Source organism: Pristis pectinata, chromosome 25 (assembly GCF_009764475.1).
Source record: "Pristis pectinata isolate sPriPec2 chromosome 25, sPriPec2.1.pri, whole genome shotgun sequence".
NCBI lineage: Eukaryota > Metazoa > Chordata > Chondrichthyes > Rhinopristiformes > Pristidae > Pristis > Pristis pectinata.
In genome coordinates this window covers 3,651,702-3,661,135 of record NC_067429.1, presented here as the reverse complement: position 1 = coordinate 3,661,135, position 9,434 = coordinate 3,651,702, and positions in this window count along the sequence as shown.

Here is a 9,434-nt window from a genome sequence, read left to right as displayed (position 1 = left end):
CGCCCCCGACACCGCCACCCGCTGCCCACTCCCAGTATCGCCGCCCGCCGCCCGCCCCCGACACCGCCACCCGCTGCCCACTCCCAGTATCGCCGCCCGCCCCCGACACCGCCGCCCGCCGCCCGCTCCCAGTATCGCCGCCCCTCGGCCACCGCCCTTCGGCAAGCGGCTCCGGGGGAACACTGTCGCCCCGCGGTCCCCTGGCGTCCTGCAGCCTGTGAAATGCCGAACACCCGGCGTTTGGCGGGAGGCGGTGCCACCCCACGGCAGTCCGATGAACAGGCACCCAGAATGCAGAGGCACCAAATGGCGGGCTCTGCCTACCTGGAGCTGTAGAGTCAGAAACAGACCCTTCAGCCCAACTGGTCCATGCTGACCAAGATGACTATCCAAGCTATCCATGATGCTGGAGGAACTCAGCAGGACAGGCAGCATCCGTGGAGAAAAGCAGGCGGTCAACAGAAGGGTCCTGGCCCGAAGCGTTGACCGCCTGCATTTCTCCACGGATGCTGCCCAGCCTGCTGAGTTCCTCCAGCATCATGGTGTTTTTCATCTGGATTCCAGCATCTGCAGTCCTTTGTTTCTCTAGATTTACTGCTCCACTGCGGTCTCTTCAGGGGTGCCCACTTTGAAGAAGTTTTCTTCCTCTGTGTCCTGAAGAAGGGTCCTAACCCAAAACGTTGACTGCCTGCTTTTCTCAGCGGATGCTGCCTGGCCTGCTGAGTTCCTCCAGCATCGTGGTGTATTTCATCTAGGTTACAGCATCTACCGTCCTTTGTTTCTCTAGTCTGTCCAAGCCAGTCCCATTTGGTATTGGTTTATTATTGTCACTTGTACCGAGGTACAGTGATAAACCTGTTTTGCATACCGATCGTACAGGTCAATTCATTACACAGTGCAGGTACATTGGCCCACATCCCTCTAAACCTCTCCTATCCATGTACCTGTCCAAGTGTCTTTTAAACATTGTAATTGTACCTGCCTCTACCGCTTCCTCTGGCAGCTAATTGCATACACCCAGCACCCTCTGCATGAAAAACTTGACCCTTAGGCCCCCTTTAAATCTTTCCCCTCTCACTTTAAACCTATGCCTTCTAGAGTCAAAGATTCATACAGCACAGAAACAGGCCCTTCGGCCCAACTCATCCATGCTGACTGTGTTGCCCAGTGAGCTAGTCCCATCTGCCCATGTTTGGCCCATAGCCCTCTAAACATCTCCTATCCATGTACTTATCTAGATGGCTTTTAAATGTTGCTAATTTGCCCGCCTCAGCCACTATTTCTGGCAGCTCATTCCAAATATGTACTACCCTTTGGGCGAAGAAGCTGTCCCTGATCTCCCTTTTAAATCTCTTGCCTCTGATTTAAACATGCCCTCTTGTTTTTAGCACCGCCTCCCTGGGAAAAAGACTGTGTGCTTTCACCCTGTCTATGCCCCTCATGATTTTATAAACCTCTATAAGGTCACCCCTCAGCCTGCTACACTCCAGGGAAAAAAAGTCCCAGCCTATCCAGCCTCTCCTTATAACTCAAGCCCTCCAGTCCCAGTAACACCCTTGTGAATGTTTTCTGCACCTTTCCAGCTTATGACATTCTTCCTATAGCTGGGCAACCAATCCTGTCAGCTTTCTTAATTACTTGCTACACCTGCACACTATCCTTTTACAAATCACGCACTGGAACACTCAATCCCTCCATATCTCAAACTTCTGTAATTCCTCATGTATAAATATGGCAAATAAAGACTCCATATGAACTCCATGCAGTGACGAGATTCTCAGAATAAAGTGCAAAAGATAAACTGTTGAAAAAAAACTCAAGCAGATGCTGCTTGACCGACTGAGTTCTTCTAGCAGTTTGTTTTTTTGCTCCAGATTCCAGCATCTGGAATCTTTTGTGTCTCTAAAGTAAAGTGACTGTGTGATAGGTCTGTAACTGTAACACTTTATTCTGCACTCTGTTATTGTTTTACCCTGTACTACCTCAATGCACTGTGTAATGAATTGATCTGTATGAATGGTTATGCAAGACAAGTTTTTCACTGTACCTCGGTACATGTGACAATAATAAAACAATTTACCACATTCACTTTTGGTTTTATACTTTAACCAGTACTTAACAGTGATGAAATAAAAGTGCAGATGCTGTAAATCTGAAATCAAATCAGAAAATACTCTGCATTTCTTTACAGAAGCTAATTGACCTGTTGAGTATTTCCAGAATTTTGTTTTTATTTCAAATGTCTAGAATTTTTATTTGTTTTTAAGTCACCGTTAAATGTAAATTGTTGCCTACAGTTCCGACACATTGTGTCCTGCTCTGTGACACATCCTAATTATCTATATTATATATCTCGTAGGACCTGTGGCACAGTAAACAGGCCATTCGGCCCAAACAGTTCGTGCTCCCCTCTGGTCCCGTATCCACTCACTTGGTCAGCCTCACCTTAAGTGTATCTACACCGTACACCTCAACCACTCCATGTGAGCACAAGTTACACATTCTTATTGCTCTTTGGATGAAGAAATTTCTTTTGAATTTCCTACTGGATTTCTTGGCGACTTATCTTATGATGACGGCCTCTGATTATGTTCTTCCCAGAAATGGAAACATTCTGGCTGCATTCGCTGGAATGAAATCCTTCATCATTTTCAAGACATCTATTAGGTCACCCCCTCAGTGAACTTCTCTCAAGAGAAACCCAGTCTGGTCATCCTTTCCTGATGTATACTTTAGCATTCCTGATATCATCCTCGTACATTTTCTCTGCATTCTTTATCCTCCCTGGAACATCAGTACTCTGTTGTACTCCAAGTTGAGTCTAATCACACTTCCATACAAGTTGGTTTAATGACCCTACTTAATTTTCTCCCTCTAGAAATAAACTCATGCTTGAATTTTTTTTCTTCACGGCCTTGTTAACCAGTGGCACAACATTTAATGACTGGTGTACTTGTATTCTCCATCCTGTCAAGATTCACACCTTCCTAGTAATAAGCCACCTCCCCATTCGTTCTAATGACCCATCTCACACTATTTCTGTGTAACTTGCTGCAATCCTCTTCAGAATGGCCTGTCCCTCACCCTCCAATTTGTCACCAAATTTAGAAATTGTGAACTTGATTCTGGAGTTTGAAACTTTAACATAAATTGAGAACAGCAATGATTGAGTGTAATCCTTGTGGAACTCCATGCCTCACCTGCTCCCACAGTAAGTAGCTAGCCTTTCTTTCCACTCTTGAGCTTGAAGCCCACCAGCAGTCCACTTTTTTAAACCCAATTCCCTGTCTTGTCTCCCACTTCCCCCCTCATACATTTCACTGTTGGGTGCCTGTAGACCAAACCTTTTGGCCCTTTATCATTGATCTTGATCTGTACACATTCTACTTTTGTCTTAAAAATCTGTCCTCTTTTCCTGCTGCTAATAAGTATTGATTTGGTACGTCACCAAAGACCCCTGCAAATTTCTATAGATGTACAGAGGAGAGCGTTCTGACTGGTTGCATCACCAATTGATATGGAGGCTCCAATGCACAGGATCACAAGAGGCTGCAGACGGTTGTAGACTCAGCCAGCGCCATCACGGACACAATCCTCCCCACCATCAAGGACATCTTCAAGAGACGGTGCCTCAAGAATCCATCACTAAGGACCCTCACCATCCGGGACATGCCCTCTTTTCGTTACTACCATCAGTGAGGAGGTACAGGAGCTGAAGACCCACATTCAACGATTTAGGAACAGCTTCTTCCCCTCCGCCATCAGATTTCTGAACAGTCCGTGAACATTACTTTATTATTCCATATTTTTTGCACTATTTTGTAATTTATAGTAATTTTTATGTCATTGCACTGCACTGCTGCCACAAAAAAAAACACATTTCACAACTGTAACGAAAATATTTTAAAATTCGTTCCTTGTCCTTTCCTGATTCAGCAGCAAGAGGTATTCGTAAACAAAGGAGGCACTATACACGTGTTAAAGGTTATAGAAACTACTTTATTAGAGTTATATAAAGAATAAAATACAGAAAGGAAGAAGAATACTTAAAACACAGAAGGAAGCAAAATAATACTCATCAACCAATCAATGAACTGCTCTATATAATGCCGGAGGGAACCTCAGGTGTCCAACAGCACCAGTCCCAACCCAGCCTAAGAAAAGGTCCCGATTTGCACAAAGGAGGTGCCCCCTTTTTATACCCCTCAAAAACTTAACATAACTTTTACCCCAGTACTTTTCCATTCCTTAGTGGTACCAGCCTGTACCTTCTTACCGCGATCTTTGGCCTAAACACCTAACTTAGAAACAGAGACAGCAGATCTGTAAAGAAGAAAACGTTCTTCACCGGTATCTAACCTCAGGGATGTGCATCTGTACTCCCGTAAGTTCTCAAAACATTCCCACAATCCGAGCTGAAACCATTTTGTCTTACAACCACCATTTTGTGTTACACACTGCTGCACATACTAAGGAGGAATCAGAAATGACTTTTGGCTAATTTAACTCTTCCCTTGCACTCCGTCCCTTGATTCCTCATTAGTACGTCAAAACAAAAAGAAAAAGAGTGAAACACTACATTAAATACAAATCGATTATAATATAAATGTTAAACAGTGGGGTTATTATAATGCAGATTCCATACGGGTAATAAATCATACGATATACCTGACTTCTCACTTAAGGTAGTAAGCTAAAATAAACTGCACTACAAGAACAATTAATATTGCAATTACAGCAAGATGCGACAAGCTCCTAAGCCAGCGATGTATCTTTTTGTCCCCCAATTCCAAAACTTATCCCAAAAGCCTGGGTTACGCAATACTTCATTTGCCTTATCAGCCTGGGTGTAATTACTTCAGTGTGTCTAGTCCATTGATGGATGATTTTCCTTGCCTCTTCCACAACTTGTACCCAGTTTGCGGTCAAGTCAGGAACCGGTGGCAACTCGGTGACGACCTACCTCCACAAATATTGACCCATATCAGTGTGTCGGATCATGAGGTTTTCTTCCATTACCAGGTTTACCACTGGCTGGGGCAAAGTTTGCCCTCCAATAACCAGACCTAGTCCCATTCCCAATGGCTACACTGTGACCTTCTAAAGGGCATTGTTTCCATCCCTTGGTGTAACTTGTGGCTGCTGTTGCTATATAGTCCGTCTGTCCTACCGGTGCATATTGCAAGACAGATTGATTATTCACAGGCAAAATGAACAATGAACAATTTTCATTTGTACTGAAACCATAATTTGTAAGTTTCTGTCTTGTCATTTCTTCGGGACCAGCCCAGTGGTCTTCCCCTTGTGGCATCTTGACAAATCCATCCCATTCCGAGTACCATGTATAACAACAGCAGTGTTGGTGGGTTACTGAAGGATATCCAAGTGTTCTCATGATATTTACCCACATTGTGAACCTTTTTCAAAGGGTAGGTTAAATTGTTTCCATGTCAGGGAATGTGTAACACTGCACCGACAAAACTTTCCTTTAGCATCGTCGCAGGTACCCAGTACTCTGTTGGTTAGTGTAAGACTTCTAAGGTGGCATAAGGGGACCCATTCCTTTAGCTGCTTGCCTGATACCCAATTTGGTGCTTGATGTGCATCAAGTTGTAATAAATTTGTGCCAATTATAGCGAGTACCCAACTAGTATAGGTAGCACATACCTCAGCCTTATGTGCTGTCCTAGAAGTGATGCCTAAACGGTCAATAATCAGGTTTGTTGTATCTTGAAGGGGCTTCAGAAACTTAACTGCATCCAGAATCACCTGGGATGCATCCCAACCCAGCTGGTTAGTTCATGTCTGATCCTGACTTTCTCTAGTAATATCCTGCATTTTCTGCTGGAGAGACTGTACCTGGTTAGCTATGTCTGTAAGGAGTTTGTACGTTCTCCCTGTGCCTGCGTGGGTTTCCTCCGGGTGCTCCGGTTTCCTCCCACATTCCAAAGATATACGGGTTAGGAATTTGTGGGCATGCTACGTTGGTGCCAGAAGAGTGGCGACACTTGCGGGCTGCCCCCAGAACACTCTACGCAAAAGATACATTTCACCGTGTGTTTCGATGCACATGTGACTAATAAAGAGATCTTATCTTAATCTTAATTCTGCTATATCTAAGGTATTGACTGTTGCTACTCCTGAAGCATAACCTGTTCCTACCAATTCCAACAGCGCTCTCTTCCTTCAGTTTTCGACTGGTTTAAACTCACTCCTGCTTAGTTGCCTTCCAAGGAGGTGGGTGAGTAACTGTTTTGTTGTAGGGAAGCACCATTTAAGCACCATTATTTCAGTTAGATTAAAAACCACCTGTACATGCTGATATCCTGGTACCAAAGTGACAGATTCCCCTGTATCTTCTAACACTAATCTCACCCCTTTCGTATTACACTGGGTTTCACGACACTTGGGCTCTGGAGGGGTCTCAGTCACCTGAGGGCGTTGGGGTAGTGGGTTTTCTGGTAGTTTTGAAAATCTGGAAGGGTCCTGGCCCCTGACAGGAACTCTTGCCCATGCTTTCTGATGCCCTATTCATTGTACTTGCTCCCTGTTTACAGTTTATAATGATCAAAGCAGTTTTTGAAAAACGCTTGGTGTAACCACCCCAATCGATGGACTGCTTGTGGGAATCACTGCCCCACTCGATATTCACATGTGTGTGATCCAACAGAACTGTAATCTTACTGTGGTCCTCAATACTGACTGATAATTATGCCTCTGGAACACCTGACAATGTTACCTCTAAGATCTTACTACATAAGAACTGTATCTTTGTACCTTCCAGGATATCTAAAGTCTTGTTCATGAACAATAAACCATCCATAAACTCACCAACTTTTATCGATGCACCATAGAAAGCATCCTCTCTGGATGCATCACGGCTTGGGACGGCAACTGCTCTGCCCAGGACCGCAAGAAACTGCAGACAGTTGGGGACACAGCCCGGCGCGTCACGGAAACCAGCCTCCCCTCCTTTACCTCTCGTTGTCTTGGCGTAGCAACATAATCAAAGACCCCACCCACCCGGGACATTCTGTCTTCTCTCCTCTTCCATCGGGTAGAAGATACAGGAGCCTGAGGGCATGTACCGCCAGACTTAAGGACTGCTTCTACCCCACTGTGATAAGACTATTGAACGGTTCCCTTATACAATGAGATGGACTCTGATCTCACGATCTACCTTGTTGTGACCTTGCACCTTATTGCACTGCACTTTCTCTGTAGCTGCGACACTTTTATTGTTTTTACCTGTACTACATCAATGCACTCTGTACTGACTCAATGTAACTGCACTGCATAATGAATTGACCTGTATGATCGGTGTGCAAGACAAGTTTTTCACTGTACTTTGGTACAAGTGACAATAATAAACCAATACCTATACCAATACTATCCCCACATAATATGAATTGAAGTGCTCTAGTTCCGGAGCAAGACCAACCATGGCCCCAGTCATGGTTCATTCCATCACAAAATTATTCTCTTCCCATTGGGGTATGGCCTTTGTGTGCCCTTCCCGTGCATCCAGGTGTCATTTTCTACTCGGGGTGGGGGAGACCATGTTGTTGGTAGGATTACATCCAGCACCCTTATTTCACCTAAAGGAAAACAAAGCATCTGTTTTTATCAGTTTTGCAGAGATTTCGAGATTACTGTTGTTTTGTCAATTTCTCCCTGTTTAAACACACCAGATGGTCTTGCCCTTGTACTGATACCCAGTCGGTGTCACTGTCTCCGCCTGCTACAATCTCCCCCTTGCAAACCGGAGAATTTGGCATGTGCACCCACACTTTCCCACCCACCGTGGGAGCCCTTCCTTCAGTGCCTGCTCCCTCCTCAGGTTTTGGGGTACACTTGATCATTCTGGTCATAGGTGATCCTTGGGGTAATAGGTGATCCTTGGGGTAATAGGTGATCCTTGGGGTAAGGGTCTGTTATTCAGGTTTTACAAGGCTTGATTCAGCAGAACCAGCCACCCCGTAGGGTGTGGGTTGGCGTTACCAGACGGATTTGTTGCTTCAAAAGTCCATTCACCCTCTCAATCAACCCTGATGCTTGGGGGCAATAGGGTGTGTGATACACCAATAAATGGCTTTGCTGGTGGTCCAGTCTTTCACTGCTTGTCCTGAGAAATGAGACCCATTATCCGACTGTATCTCTTGTGGGTCCCCAGAACAACTGTTTAACTTCTGCAATCCCTTCAGAGTCTGGTCCTGATCAGCTTTTGTGCCAGGAATTGCCATCAGAAGACCTGAATAGGTGCCAACCACAGTGAGCAAGTATTTGAACCATTGCTGCTGTGGCAGGGGTCCAGCATAATCAATCTGCCATACCTGGGCTGGGCTAGTTCCCCTTTCAATGTGGGCAGCTGATCTTTCAGGGAGGAGTCTCCTTTTAACCTGCTGACAAACATCGCATGCACTGACAACTTCCTCAGTCACGTCCACTGGTAACTGTACACCTCATTGCTTTGCCCATTGAACACCCAGATGGCCAGCCATGTTATGTGCCCATTGTCCCATCGTATGGGATTCGGGGATGTTCATCTGGTGTACCCGGACTAGCTGGTCCACTCGGTCATCAAAGGTGGTGCACAGAGAGGAGTCTTTCTGGTGGGCATCTACATGGAAAGCAGTGATCTTCACTCGTTGGGCTGCCTCCCAGATCTGTTCCCAGTGTGCCTGCCCCCACAGGGGCTTTCCCTGGATCTACCAGTCCCTCCTCTGCCATCTTGTCATCCACACGGCCATCCCACTCGCCACTGCCCCAGACCCTGTGTGTCTGTGCAGCTGATCTGTTCCGTGCTGTAGCGACAGGGTGACAGCCACCTGTTCAGCCGGCGGGCTGGTACCACCCTCTCCCTGCTGCCTCAGAACTGTACCTGTGACTGGGTTCAGAACAGCAGCTCTCCACCCTTGTACACTGGCTGCCCAGCGGCTGGAGCCGTCCGTGAACCCGGCGTGGCGTCGGTCTGCTTCTGCCAGCTGTTCGTGCAGCACGCCCCAGGTAACAGGAGAGGGAGGCGCAAGGATGGGAGGGTCGAGGGTCACTGTGCACTCATTCACGGGTGCGTGGGCTGTATACTGACCCCCTCCAGACCCTTACTTGCTCGTTCTGCAATGTCTCACTTCCACTTCACAACAGAGGCTGGCTGTGCCCTCCCCACCCTGTGGGCTGAGCTCTCCGAGAGCACCTACGTCACAATGGGGAGGTCAGGTCTCATGGTAACCCGGCTCCCCTCTGTGGAGGTTCTGTCTCCACTGACGCCCAATAGCAGGCTAGCAGTTGTCTTTCGAAGGGTGAGTATCATTCAGCTGCATCGGGCAGGGTGCTGGACCAGAATCCCAGGGGAATTTTCACTCCATTCTGTGTTTGCCACAAACTCTGTCCAGCGGTGTTGTGGTGTACGGACACCTGTCACTCAAACAGCAGCC